General features: G+C 38.8%; 1 protein-coding gene and 1 long non-coding RNA gene across 2 annotated transcripts in view; one reads left to right on the forward strand and one right to left on the reverse strand.

Annotated features, from left to right (window-relative positions):
- ING3 (inhibitor of growth family member 3) overlaps nt 1-15,641 on the reverse strand; it is a 35,176-nt gene that overhangs the window by 17,594 nt on the left and 1,941 nt on the right. The gene's annotated exons all lie outside the window — the stretch shown is intronic.
- On the forward strand, nt 35-12,596 carry LOC115605125. The gene is made up of 2 exons (XR_003990510.1): nt 35-5,748; nt 9,760-12,596. It is a non-coding gene; the product is annotated as an uncharacterized LOC115605125 (long non-coding RNA).

Raw genomic sequence — 15,641 nt, forward strand, 5'->3', positions numbered from 1 at the left:
CCGTGCCCGCGCTCTGCCGCCCGGGCTCACGGGAAATGTAGTCTCTTCGTGGGGAGGCGGTGGGAAACTACAGGTGCCGCCATGCGCTGCGGCGGCCGCGCCCCCTCCGCTCAGCGGGGAGGTCCGGGTGGCTCTGTCCGCCTCGCCCGTGCGGCAGGCTCTCGGCGCGTTGGTTAGGCCGGAGTCTCTGGTTTTGGTCCGGAAGCACCGCGTCAGGCCCCGCTGAACCCGGCGGAGTTCGATAGGGCGGCTGTCGGAGTGGTCGTGGCACCGGCAGGAAGACCGGCGCGAGCGGAGCGCCGCCAGTCTGGCGCAGTGAAGGGAGAGACTTGCAGCTCGTGCAGCAGACTTCATGCTTCTGTTTGTACATCCGTTAGTTTCAACGGTCGCTGCTGGTGGTAGTACGTAGAAAGCATAAGGGATGACAGAACTAATGAAATCACTATGATTTCACTGTGAGGGTGCTGAGGCCCTGGTACAGGGTGCCCAGAGAAGCTGTGGCTGCCCCATCCCTGGCGGTGTTCAAGGCCGGGCTGGACGGGGCTTGGAGCAAGCTGCTCTAGTGGGAGGTGTCCCTGCCCGTGGCAGGGGGTTGGAGCTGGATGAGCTTTAAGGCCCCTTCCAACCCAAACCAGTCTGGGATTTCTGTGTCTTCTCATGAGTGACCTAAGGTGAGACAAGCTGCTGTGTTCAGAATGCATCAGTAAGACAGGTAGTACCACCACCACAGGCACATGAGACCACACAGTTATGTGGGCTTTAGCACTGCTGCTCAGAGTAGAAAAAATAATTAGCAGATAGTAGTGACTGCTGCGTAGTTACAATAGCTCTTGCTTATAGCCTTACTTATTATAAGCTCTTACTTGGTTGGGGCTGAGATTTTTCACGTGGTTTCAATCCCCCGAAAGAGTTTATTTCATAGCTGTTTTATCACTGTCTAATAACTATTGCTCTAATCATGGGTTGGTGCTTTTATCCGTATTTATTTTTTGACTGAGGGAAGGAATTTGTTAGGCTTGCATGATGTCAGGTGTAGGTACAGGAACGTAAGTATTGCAGTAGCAGAACAGGCTGGTTTTCCGCCATGCTTTCTATCTACTTTTCAGGTTCCCATATGCATCCAAGCAAGGAAGGAAAGCGTATGCTGAAGCCAAGTCTGAGTAAAACCCTGTGTGGGATGTTTTTGAGTGCCAGGACCAGTGGAAAACAGCATTCTATACTCATGTTTTAAGCTCATATATTGTGAGTAGTTAATTAAGGATGACTGAATATTGGGAAGTGAAGTGTAAATTTTGTGTGTACTCTTTATGAAGACTGACGTTAGCCATGTCTTGAATATATAGGGTATAGCTAAGCATTTTTTCTTAATCTCTGTGTCATTACAGATCAGGGGAAACGAAAAGTATACCAATGACTATCAATTTCACGAAAAAAGTGCTGTGCCAAAGTGGTCACTTGGCATACTCATTCCATCATTAGCCATGTAATCTATGCTGCCAAACCAGAAATATCAACTAGTTTCATACACACCAATGAGCAGTTGCTAGATGGTCGTTAAGCTGAGTTAGCCTTACTTGTAAGAATCTGTGTATTACTGCTCATATAGATTGGTTTTTAATGTATGCTCATACAGATTGCTTTTTGTGATGTATGACTGCTGACACATACGTGTAGGAATGACAATATTTTTGAAGTTTTGTGTGAGAAATTGCTTGGTCCCATTTTGGTATGTAGAAGTCAAGACTGACACTTCCTGGGAAGGCAAATGCCTGCACTTTTATTTAGGTGAAAGGGTTTGATGCAGCAGGAGAATTTACACTATGCAAAAGCACAGCAAAATACTGACATCCTTTTCATTAGGAAAAAAGCTAGGTGAGTTTGGGAAAATCTGAATTGATGGGGTCACTTTCGTGCTTAGTGGTGGCTTTAATGTTGTTTTGGGTTTTTTTAAATTGTCATAGATGTGTTTGGGAGCATATTTCATGCAGCAGAACAAGAGAACAATATTGTACACAAATACAGTACAAAGACTCCACTGTCAGAACCACAACTGAAACACAGTCATACAACAAGTTCTTACCATGTGCTTCATGACCACAATCCTAGGACAACCAGGACATTCGTGACTTCTCCCATGCTACAGTTTTCATGTCTGAGTTTGTCACACTGATCTTTACAAGCTTGAGAATAGCCAGCAAAATCCTCATGGAAGGCTGTTGTGCAAGGTATTTTCATCTAGTTCCTCTGTGTTATGCTGCCCAGATCAAGTAAGCCAAGAAACACAGCTCCTAGGGCTGCGTCTTGGTCGTTCCCTTTAGTAGCAGCATGTGCACTCTGTGCACCAGTGGAAAGAGCAAATGGAACTCGGGCATTCCAACAGAATGTCAAAGACAAAATGCTAGTGGGGGTGGCATACCTGTCTTCAAGGTATGAGTGCCTGCCTTTATGTTTCATGGTTTGTTGGGACATGTGAGAGGCTTTTATAAAAAGATATATGCTTCAAAAAATTGTTCACTGTAGTGCTTTACAGCAGGAGATGGGAGAGGATTATGTAGTAGAATACAAATGAAAATTAATTCAACTTTGTTCAGTATCTGTTGAAAAACAAACAGGAACTTACTTATCTACCTGTAGTCCTCTTCATTTATTTTTTAAGACAAGTGGAGCAATTGTCACGCAATTCTGCCTGTGTTAATTCATATGATATAGTCAAATGAATAGCCACACCAACTTCAGTGGGATTGTGTGTATAAGTGCTGCCGATCATGGTATACTGAGGGAACTGAGTTTTAACTGACGTTTAAAAAGTGATCATCCACTCGGACCATAAAAAAGAAGCTGTTTTTACAATGGAAAACTTCCTGTTGTGTATAAATGTAAAGAATTAACTCTATTGATTAACTAAACTTTTAGAACAGTCTAATTGGAACAGTTCCTGATAAGGAAACATGGATTAATGACAGTGTTTATTGGGATACAAATACAGTGAAAAAGAATTAAACACTAACTGTGAACTCAAGTTAAAAGAAATTCAATTTGTGAATCACAGTCCACATTGCTCAAAAAGCTTCCATATGACAACAGAAGTGCTAAGCACAGGGAAAGGAAGGGAGGCCACAGGAGCTCCTGTTTTCTTGTCTTGATGTAACGTTATTAATGTTGATGGCATTTCTCCAGCAAATGTTTCACATAAATCATCTGTCATCACTTGTGACAGAATGGTGGCATAAAGGAGTATTACAATTGCCCTGTGATCTACCTAAAGCTAATTGCTTGCATAGGTTTTGATAGTTTTCATCTGACAGGGAAAAAAATGATTAAAAACATGGATTTATGTTCTGATGTACACTTCTCAGATGGAGTTAAAATTTTTAAATCTTCCCCCTTTCTTTTGTCCTTATCCATTCCAGATCTCTGTAATGTCCTTTTTCTATTATTCTAATTTCTTCTATCTCTTCCACATCTAGAGTTGTTTGACACATCTCTAACTCCATCCTTTCCATCTTAGTACTCCACCTGGTATCAATCTGTTGGTCCTTCCCTTTCCTTATTCCTTCCAGAGCTGTTTCGTTTTCTAAACTCTACGACTGCTGGGACTTTCTGTGCCCATCAGGATTCTCACAGTTGCATATTTTCTTTAGTACTCTGATTTTTAACTCTTTCGTAATAGCTCTTATGTTTTGTTTCTTTGTTTTCAAGAAGGGCACGTTTCTAATGCTTTGATTTGAGAAGATCGGAAGACCTACCTAGCCCGTCCCTTGATTGACCCTTCAGGTTTCAGCTACTGCTGGTAGGTTCCTATGCTTCTGCTTCTCCTAAGGGAGCCTCACTGCCTGTTGTGCATAAAGATTGGTGATGTATGGAGTGCAGAAAGCAAAACCTGTCAGGGCTAGTCTGCTCTCACAGAAGAACTTTAAGACAGAGTGACAGCTAAGAGGCATCCGCCAGTGGTGTGACAGAGCCTACGAACAACTACAAGCCTGGGTAGCTCTTAAACTACTAGAAATGAGCAGTTTGCTTTTCCTTGGCACCTGCTGCATGAGAGCAGTCCTGTCTGGTGGGCCAGAATCTATTCACCACGGTGCGCTGCTGCCAGCATGTGCTGTGGATCACGGCATTCCTAGCAGTTTTGTCTGCCAGTGTCAGCATCAGGCCTGCTGGAATCTTCACATGCTTTCAACTATTTTATTGTAACTCCTTCTCACTTCCTGTTTGTTCCCTGCTATTTTGCCACTGTTGCTGCTGTTTTTCCATTCTTTCCAGTCCTCCCAGTCCAGGTGTCCCTCCCAACGGCCATGGACCACACAATCTCCCATATTCCACCCCTTCTGCTACTGCAGGGGCATCACCCACAGCCTCACTCTCCCTCTGCAGAAAATAACTATCATTCCTGCTGTACTACACACCATGGCTATAGGAGGACATGAGTTAAATAACTAAATTGTCTTGAGACTGAGCACCATGTAAGGGTTACAGCATGATCGTATTTGTTCTGGGCAATCAATTTAATGTAATGGGAAACTCCATCCAAAGCCAGATCCTAGGAAAAAGCTGCGTGAGGCTGTCAAATGCATAATGTTACCCTTGTCTGGTACAGCTCTATGCAGAAACTTCACACTTCCACGAAATGTTACTCAAAAGGGCAGATTTGGCCCAGAAGTATTGTGGCTGGATGGTAATCTATCTGAGAAATCACTTTTACTTTTCTGCTAATTACAAACTCTTTCAGATTCTGAGATCCACATTCCTATTTCTGGAAACAAATCCATGACCTTCAATAATTAATTTGCTGTAATAGTCAACAGGAAAATGGAACTGTCATTTATCTTTCAACTTGACTTTGTGTACAGACTCAGGCAATTACATCTCCATCTTTTAGTTAATTTTATCTGCTACAGACTCAGTTAAATTTACTTGCGGATTTCAGTTATTTCCTGAAAGTCTGCAGGATATGAACAATTGCTGTTTGTATATTAATCACTGAAATGTTTTATCCTGATGTCCTAAGGAAATAAAGCTTATATGAGCAATTCATATGTTTGTGTACACAGTTTATCTGTCCTTTTCCTGTGCCCTGTCTCTGTCAAATTGAGTAATCTTAATTACTCAATTTCAAATACTAAGAAAAGTCATTCTTTTAGAAATGAATTGTGTAGTCCTTAAATGCCGTGTTGTCCCTAATAGTTTTGGGTTTTTTTCTTCCTTTCACTGAGGAAAAGGTAACAATATGAACCTTCTACCTAGTAGTCTTAAGAAAAGCCACGCATGAGAGCAATGAGTGCCCCAACCACAGAAAAAGCTTCGGTTGGTGAGCGTGACTTATTAAGCACTGTTGTAAGCCACAAATGCAGAAGGAACCAATATAAGCAGTTTTGCTGCTCACAGAACCTCTGGGTTTTGTTCGCTGAATGCTGGGTCACATGGCATGCATGGGAATAAAGTTTGAAAATAATTATAATGGATATTTAAATAAACTAGTAAATGTTGAAGTTTCAAATGCCTTTAGCTGTGTATCTGTAAAGAAAAAACATTTCTTGCTTTATTAAAATTGTCAGATTTACAATCAGACTTTTTTTCCATGAGGTCAGCACATTCTTGTGGCTGGAAGAGGTCCATATGTGCTAGCTTTCCACCAAGAAATGCCTGCTACACCATCAGTGGCATAGAAGAATGTGGGGTATGACACCATCTGTCCCTTGTGCTGCGCAGAAGACGTCCTCTGAGAGTGGGGCTGTGCAGATGGAGCAGGTAAAAATTAAAAAGCTGAAAGTTAGGAGATGATAATGTGGTTGTATTACCCTCCACCCAGATTCGTGCTTTTGTAGCCTCCTTTGTCCCTGGAGCAAATCCAAAGAAGTTGAAAACAGCAGCAAGGGAAGGAAATACTCTGAGAAATTTGCCAAAATAGTGTCATTATGATTGACTGAAGGAGCATAGCTGCCACAGGAGAGGATGCAGACTTTGAGGGCTGGCATGAATCTTCGCTGTTCCCGGGCATACACTGTCGGGTACGGGTGGATATCCCAGAAATCACCTTCTCCTTTGTGATCAGTAAGCCACAGCAGTGCAGAGATTAGGGCACCTGAGAAATGAGTTCACGTTCAGAGGAGTTGCAGGACAGGACAGATCCTTGTGACAGAGTGCAAATACCGTAATTTCTTACCAAAGCAAAGAAGATCTGCTGGAATTTAGCATAAGGCACAGATCTACCTCTTTGCTGTGACAGTGGTAGGCAAAACTTTAGGGGAAAAAAAGGAAGAACAACTGACTTTCTTGAAATTTTACTACTGGGTGTATGTGAGATGGTAATAACATCGTAGCTGTGATGCTCTAAAGATATAATCAAGGGATCTTTCTGGAGAAGCTAATTTACATGGTAATTATCTTATTCACTATGTATACAGTTGATGAAAATACAGACTATTTGGAAAGCACATAAGCTCTTCTCCAACTGACACTTTTTTGTGTGATGTTTTTAACTTTTAGAAATATTTCACATGATCTAAACGTAACTGTTTTCTATCTATCAGATTTGCTTCACAATTAGAAATATGTCTGCTTAGCTTACAAATGAACTAATGTGATTCCCTACTGGCTTGCATCAGCTTACTTTAAGGTTATTATTGTTTATCATTTTTGTTCTAAAATGCAAATTCATGGTTCCACATGCGGTGAGCCCTGTCACCTTAGTTACTACAGAAATAAAGAATAAAATGTAGCCACAGGCTAAGTTGGCACCTAATTTGTTTTTTGTTTCATGCATTGGTGAAGTAACCTTACTGTATTTTTAGATGACTTCTAAAGGTTTGCAGCCAGCAAATACCATAATGATGTAACAATTTACCTAGTGTTTGCATATATGCAAAAATCCTTAATGTAAGCATGCCCAAGGTTATTTGAAATTGCATTACTAAAACAGAACAGGCAGTAAGTGCCATTGCAGACCATTTTAGAAGGATTGATTTTGTTTCAAGTTTTCCAACATGTCCACAATTCTCATGCATTTCAAGGCCAATTCTTTCCAAAAAAAGAAATCTACATCTTAAGTGTGCAATACTTTTTTATTTTAGTGCATGTGGAGAGTTTGCCTGCTAGGCATCCACCTTGCATCAGTACTGCAACAAAATATGGAGAGTTATGTAGTCACCTTGGTCTTAACTGGCATATTAGTTGGCATTCATTGCAATGAACAGTGTATTTTCAATGTAGCAAGTGGTAAGAATGCCACTTCAGAAACAGCTTTTCTGCCATGAGCAGGAGATCTTCTTACTCACAGAACAGTTAATTTTGGTGAAGAGGTTCTAACTGAGAGATTTTCCAGCTCTCATTTTCATGCATGTTGGTTGCAGAGCTGTCTGGTCTTCTATATTTGCATATGTTTGGCCACTAAATTTGTTGGTACCACAGAAGTTGGTACCACAGGTATCAACTTTGGTACTAACAAAGGTAAGGGCTTTACCAGAAAAAAGAGCTACCTCATGGGAGGCCACAAGTTGAATTTACAGCATGTCAGCAAAGGCAAGCTAATGTGGCAGGGGAACTTATTTTTATTAGGAAAAAACCTTATTGTTACTTAACCATCAAAGATCTATGAGAAAAGTAATAAAATTACTACATTTTTCACCCCAGTTCAATTTGATAACAAAAAGTATTTTTTTCCCTGTTAATGGGAAATCCTGTATTTCACTTAGTTATAATCTCAGATCTTCTCTGCTCTTCTCTGTGTCTCTGCCCTTAAAGATTAATGCAAAACACTTGGGAATGCAGCACATTCAGGAACCTCTTCTGCCTTGTTTAGGTGTTGGACCTGAGATTTTTCCTTCTTGATCTTAGTCCTCTGAGTGCTAGGTGTGAGAGAAATGGCTAAACAGATCTAGTCCAATGATTATTCTGTCTATCCAGGATGGTGGGTACTCAGTTTCACAGCTTTGTCACAGAGAATTTAAACAAAATATACAATAACAAAAAGTCATAATCCATCTCTAGTTTAGAAAAACCACTGTAGAGTTGCTTTCTTGGTGGTTGAAGCAGATTTCTGGGACAGGGAGGAATGACAGACCTGCAGACTGAACCTGAATCTTTCACATCCTAGGTAAATTCCTCTCACTGCCAGACTACTCTCTGTTCATCCATAAAATTGAAAGGGTTTAGTGTCATTTAGTAAAGAAAAAGAACTCTTACGAAACCCTAAAAAAAAAATTCCTGGTCTAACCTGATAGTGAGCATCTTTCATCAATAGGGGACAGATTTAATAAAAAATATTTATGACTACACATGATTATAAACTTATATTATTTCAGTTTGACTGTGTATTTATATACTGATATCAGTACGAATTACTTTTGTTAGCAGTGAAATCTGGTCTATGATTGACTGCGGTCTGTACATAGAAAAGGAGAATCTCTGAGAAAACTTGAAGAACTTTGTATACCTTCCAAGATAGTGATAAATTTTTGAGAAAAATTCAATGGCCTCTCATTTTTTTGCAAAAGTGTAATCTTAAAACTATCAGGTAACACAATGTTGTAATTTTATAACAACATTTAGCTGGTAATTAGCATAGAAACAGATAAGTTTTTGGTAAAAATAGAGGTCTTAATTCTTTTTTATCATGGATGTCAACATTTCTTCGCTGTAATTACATCTGGGCTATTTTCCCACTTTTTTGAGGCTAAACATAAATTCAGATTAGAAATATTTGCTTCTAAAGAATTTACTGGAAGAAGAAAACCTTAAAATAGTATGTCTTAGCAGGTCTCTTCTTTTGTAAACAGGATTAACATAAATGGTGCTGCCAGATGATGATGATTAATGGTTCTCAACACTATAGATCTGCATTATGTAATGCACCTCATATCCTTGAAATGAGGACGGTCATTTGTCATTGTTGTTTACAGCTCAAATTACAACAGGTAATTTACAAGAATAGATCGTAGTGGTTTATAATTGCAATTTTTTTAACTCGTGGTCTTATATTTGAATAAATATTAGGTGTCAAAGCAATGCATTCATTTTCTGCGTAGTGACATGCAGTGGATGGATAATCAATTATACGTTTGTTTAGCTAAAATGACCTCTATCATATTTCTCATACAGTTGGTACCCTATAAGTAGTACCACAGAATAAAATCACACTCTTCCCACCAAGAAGCATTCATTTTCTACTTTTGTTTCCTCATCCCTACTCAGCCATGTGGCTGGCAGGGTTTGCAGCTAACCCTTGGGGCTGGAGCATATTCTGCCTGCTCAGGGGAATTATTTTCTGGTCTTCTATTAGCATGCCCTTACAGAGGAGGTTGTTTTCCCATGGGCCCTCCCTGACACCTCTCCTTACCCCTGCTGCATCCCCTTGTTTTAGACAATGAATAAAATCTCTGGCTTGGCTCATACCAGCCGTATAGCTCATCACAGGCTGCAGAGTTCATTAAAAGCCACACGATATTTCGTATTCAAAGAATTTCTCTCTCTAAACCTCTCTGTACTTTTTCACAGAATTACAAAAAATTTATGTAACATATGCCAGACAGAAAAACCTGGTTCATGGCTTTTTTTTTTTTTTTTTTTTTTTGTGGGAACGCATTAAGAATCCGGTGTTTTGGCTTGTGATATGTTCTAACGTGCTCTAATAATTTGAATGGGAAATTCCATTAGATCACTGACTTATGGTTCTGGAATTGCTCAGTGACCTCAAGTGCTGGAGGACAGATGTAGCTTGCCTTCTTTATTTACTGATGCTGGCTCATAAATGTATCTTGCTAGCTTGGACAACAGAGACAGTTCCCTTGTGGGCCACTTAGTTGAACTTGACTGAAGAATGTCTGCCCCTGGAAAGAAAAATATTTGGTTTCCAACAGAGAACTGGAAGTTTCTGTGCCAAATGGGACAGTGTTTGGATCAAGCTGGAACCGAATGGAAAGAAGATTAAATTATCATGCTAAGACTGAAAGTTATTATATAGATACCTAAAACCCAAATACACCTATGTGGGTATCTATCTACTGTGAATGTTCCTCCTTTCCTATTTTCAATCACTGTTAACTGCATAAACCTAAGGTATAGTAATTCTTTGGAACTTCCTCTCAAAAATATAGGCACATTTTGTTAAATGTGTAACATAGGCAGCAAGTGATATGGTCGTATCAAGCTGTTTAAAAGAAGACAAGTGCAGGTCAGATCTATCTTCAAAGACTACAGGGCCCTGCAAAATTCATAGTACCAGAGCTAGATGCCTTTCTATCTAGTGTCACATACAATTATAGTTTAGTCTGGAGGTGCTCTCTCTCTGTTGCCTGTCCCAGCAATGTCAGAATTTCAGTATTAAGACTCAATATATTATACAGATTTTTAGTTCAGAACCAGTATATTTGAATCAAGGGCAACTACTGTCAGCAGATGAAGATTTCAGCTTTTATCACCCCCTTCCAAACACACATCTGCTCCATATAGGTACATGTGTTTGTGTCTGAATGCATATATATGCATACACGTGTTATTTTGGCACTGGTACTCAGATCTTGTTCATAGTACTGTTTTCCATTATCTGTCCTTGCATATCTCCTTTCAGTGGACACAATATATACTTATAGATTGAGAATTTGAAAGGAAAAGAATCCATATTTTCTGTGAAGGCATCTGTGTGGTTTTATGTAAGATTTTTATAAGACTGAATTTAAAAAGGGCAAAGAGAACATCATAAAGATAAACCTATAGAATTTAATGGAATGATATAACTTATATTTCTCATTTATCTTATAGATTTCATTAGGAAGTAGAAGTCACATTATAAAATCTTGTAAGATAATGTAAGAAATAAGAAGGACAGGTACTCAGATAAATTCTGTAAGTTTTAAAGTAATTTCTGTAGAAACCTGTCAGCCTCCTCACCTCTGGTGGGTTCTAAAGGATTTTCTGTAGAGACTGTATTCAGTGTGTTCACAGGAAGGCTGGAGGCATGGATACAGCTGGACGATGCATGTGCCTTATTCAGTGAATTACTTACTAGTAGATATTATTTGCTGCCTTGCCAAGCAGCAACAAAATAGTAACAGAGAGCAGACTCCCGTATCAGGTATCACACACGCACCAGCTGTCCCTTTAACCCACTGTTCTCTTCCTTTCTCGTAAAACCCTTCTTTTTTTCATCTTTAGATATTAATGTTTTTCACTTGTGAATAACTTTGTTTACAATGTCACATCTTAAATACCCAGTGAATTATGGAAAATTTTGTTTGTCATGGAAATAAAATACTCACTTCACACTGATAAAAGAAACACAGAAGTTTGCCCTTCCTGTTAGTATTTGTGTAACTTTAAGGGATGCCTTTTTGTTATGCACACAGGTGCCATGTGATGCAGGAATTACCATGGAAACAACACTATCAAATGGCAAAATCAGGCTTCAGAATAGCTTTATATTAATCACCTTCAGTTTTTCCATATGTTCCAAGTATTCTTCTCTGCTCAACATGGAGTGAACATGAAACATAACAAATCTGTGAGCTGAAGGATGATACGCTTCACTTGCACAACTTTTCAGTCATTGACGACCTGTTTTAGTAATAAATTCCTGTTGTTCGTATTATTATGTGTATAAAAAAGGTAAGTCATGGACAAAGTATGTATGTACTTTATCTACATATCCTCAGAAGATATTGTAGGGCAGACATCTGCCAGTGGAGCCTTCAGTACCTTAAGCAGTGGGTAAGTAATGTTATTCCCATAAAAGGTCCATCACTGGTGCCACACTGTGTTTTATGGAATAAAGGAGAATGGTTAGTTTATATTTCCAAGATACCATGGAACCTGTGGATACTTGTCAATTGAGCACAACCACTATTTTATCTGATTGAGGCCTCTATCAAACAATGCTTCCTTCCTTGAATATGAATTTCCTCATATGAAAGAGCTTTTATTTGATTCTTTTGTATTATAAGATGTTCTCGAAGAATATAGAAAAAGTACATGATATAATGCTGTAAAGAACTTTTCTAACAAGCGTGATGACTGGGCAAATGTGTCAAATGTTCGTATACAACAATTCAGATCAGTACTTTTTTATTGTATCATTCAAGCTTATTGACTAACAGAACTAAATAAACATTCATAAACCTTTATACTCTCAGATTTAGAAAAGAATGACAAACAATAGTGAAAAAATATGTCAGTGTTTAGTACAACATACAGTTGTTAAGTATATATGTTATATTTAAGACTGACTGTAGCATGAAAAAAATACCAACACAACTCTACACAGATACATATTTAAACTATGACCATGTCACACATAACTCCATCTTTGCTATTCAGCCACCTAAACTTTTGTTTTCTTACTGGGGCAGAGGAGGAGGTTTCTTTTTCCTATGTTGACAGTAAAGTATGTTCTTAAGACATCATACGTGATGATATGAAAAATCCTACTCAGTCCCAGCTGCAAATGAATCATCTCATGATTTCAGAGAAGGAAGGAACCAGTGTGGACTGCAAATGGGCAGATACAGAAAGGGAGGAATTTCCAAGAGATGGATTTCACTTACATTGGCTGGTAGAAGGAAAGTTTTAGTGAGGAATACTTAGAAGAAAATCAAAGAATTAGCTGACCTGCTGAAAAAGAAAAGGCATGAGAAGTGTCAAAGAAGAATGGAAAAGCTTACAGTGAGGACCTCAAAGTAGCTGTGACATTTGTCTAACAGAATTCAAGATACACAAAATGAAAGGAAATTGCTGTTGATAATGGTGGGAGGAAGAACAAAGAAGATTTATGGGTAAGAAAGAGAAGAGGAAACACAGCAGATGAATAACGCAAGAAGTAGAAATGAGATAAGACTGTAAAGGAGAGTACTGCAAAGTCATGGTCACTCATGAAAGCTCAACATAGAGCCAGTAAGCATGTAGGAAACAATGGTGGCTGTTCAAAAATAGTTTGGATGGCAATCTAGATGGATCAGCATTTAATGAAGAGAAAGCTACATGGACATTTTGGTAAGAAGAGCAATCACTTCAGGAAAGAAAATCAGAAAAAAAACCTGTCAAAGCTAGAAGGAGGGAAGAGGTCAAATGAGTGGTCACAATCAGAAATGCAGTTTCCTTCATACTTAAGAAATTACAAGTCTTATTTTAGTGTTGAAATAGTGACTGTGTGTACTTCCACACAGTCACTTCCCTTTATCTCTGCTCTTCTCAAAATCTGTTGCCAATGCATCTTTTACCTCTCAAGAAAATGTTCTGTGCTTCTCTTGGCTTCTTTATTAGTCAAACATGCCATCTGGCATTAGATATTGACATGGGTGTGGACTCGTTAGTTCATAGGGTTGTAAAAATGAAAAGGATGAAATGCACAAGAATTTAATTGTCATTGTGGTTGTTTGTTAGGACAGGGATTTTATAGGCTATAGAGGATTTTTATTAAATCACAGTCAAACATTCTGCAGTGACAACTGCCATCCCAAGCTCCAGAAACTGGCGAAGGAGGGAAGCACCTTGCTGCTCAGTATCTGTGCGCAGTGTGGCTGTGGCCAGCCCTCACCATTTCAGCATCAGTATCAAGAAGTTGCTGTCATGATGTGACACAGACCAAAGTTCTTTTCACTCATCTCCCAGATCCAGTAGCTGCCTACAAACGTAAGATGTCCTCAGAAGAAGGTTTATAACTATTTTAATTTAATCAGTTCTGTGTATAAAATTCTGTGTGTATAATTAGTTTTGCTTCCATTTTGAAAGTCTTGCTGGATTGAATTAATTTTCAATAATTATAAAGCATGAATACCAGTCTAGGTATTCAGCTGCTGATAAACCTGAAAATGAATTCTAACTTGGAAAACAGATTGACTTATTTTTCATTCATTATAAAAAAAATTAAAAGAAATTACAGGCTAAAAAGGATACCTGAGGCAGGTCTCGTGCAAAAGTAGCAGCAATATAAACATATATTACATAAAAGCCAAAGCAATTAATATCTGTACAACAAAGTGCATAAAGAAGTAGTTCATACACAATGATAACTATGGTTATAAACTAGCCTATTATTCTGTAAAGCAAACTTTGTAATCAGTCCAGCAATTTTCAGTCTCAAATAAGCCATTTGATGGAAGTCTAATTAGATTTGTGTTTCAGTTCTGGGAATACCATTGTGTGTGCTTTTTCTACTGCTTTATAGGCCATAACAAGTTGTTCCCAGGACACCTAACAGACAAGTTTCATCATTCACTGGAGCTTAGAGTACATTTAGGACACGTCCTGCAGAGCTGTTCACTGTAGCGGTTCAAGGACACCTGGTGCTGTGGAACAAATGCTTTATTTACAAATATAGATTTAATGAGTTTCTGACATGCAGTAAGATATCCTTTGATCCTGAAAAAGAAGAGGTGATACATACTAGCGTAATGCAAACAGAGAAGATGATTTAAACTAAGGCATGTCATAGCTATCAAAAGCATCCTAGTGCTGTAGTACTGAAGTAAGAGTTCTTTGATAAACAATCCACTGGGACTGTAATATAATTTTAACACCTTCCATGGAAAATCATGGAAAAATGACAGTAGGTAAGTGTCCAAGCCACCGATGCAATAGCTCAGAGCAGACTATTCTCTTTAATAATGGTGGTTTAGTGTCAGACAAAATTGAGATTTATGACATTTAGGTTTCTATTGTGTTTTTCAGAATCATTTACAAAGATTACTTATAATCACTCTGGCATTGCTAGGATGTTATACTAGTATAGCATTTCTGTACCCCTGTTTGTGCCCAGTTTATCTTACCTACTTGGTTATGTAGCCTTGTTCAGCCATGTCAGTGCCAATGGGCAGTGGTACAAGAACTGATGATCTCCAGCACCACTGAGTGGCAGTCCGAGTCTGCGTGCTAATGCCTGCATTGCAAATCCAGCACCCTCCCTCACCAGGGTGTTTGGTCCATGGGAGTAATCCATTAACATTTCAATAACATACTGCTTACATGACAAGCAGCCAATTCACCCACTTGAAAAACAGTCTACATTCAGAAAAGGTATTATAAAGAGACTCTTTATGGTGGAATTTTAACAGATAAATGCCATATATTCACTTCTGCCAACTTAAAATTCTAAATACTCGAGAATTACAAGTACTTGTGAAAATAGTGAGGTTTTGTGTTCAGAGGAAGCTGTACAATGATTCTGCTGTATACATTTATGAAATATTGCAGTTTGTCTTGCAGCAAGCATATTGAGGCTCCAAGGAAAATCAGAGCTTATGCAGAGTACTTCCTACAAGAAAACTAGCACAGAGATGGCTTAGATATAGCGCATAAGCAACCTACTTCAGGTAATATACAGGAAGTAAAGAAAAAATGGGTGAAGAAGTCACAGTTATCCTCTGTCCCATGAAAGACCATATTGATTCCAACTTTAATAAAAGCTAGTTACTTGCTGAGTCTCATGGTACCAGCCTATTTTCTCACATGATGAATTGTTCATATTGCAGATATGTGAGACTGATGACACTGTGAAAGAAAAATATGGTAACTCTGGTCTCACTCATCAAGCTGGGGAGAAAAACAGTTTTGGCTTGGATAACTAACTATGTTCATTTCTTCCGCACATAAGTTCAAAGCAATTAAAACCTACCACTTGACAATTCAAGGTATTCAATAACATAAATGCTGCTTTG

The sequence above is a fragment of the Strigops habroptila genome, chromosome 3 (assembly GCF_004027225.2).
Source record: "Strigops habroptila isolate Jane chromosome 3, bStrHab1.2.pri, whole genome shotgun sequence".
Taxonomy (NCBI): Eukaryota; Metazoa; Chordata; class Aves; order Psittaciformes; family Psittacidae; genus Strigops; species Strigops habroptila.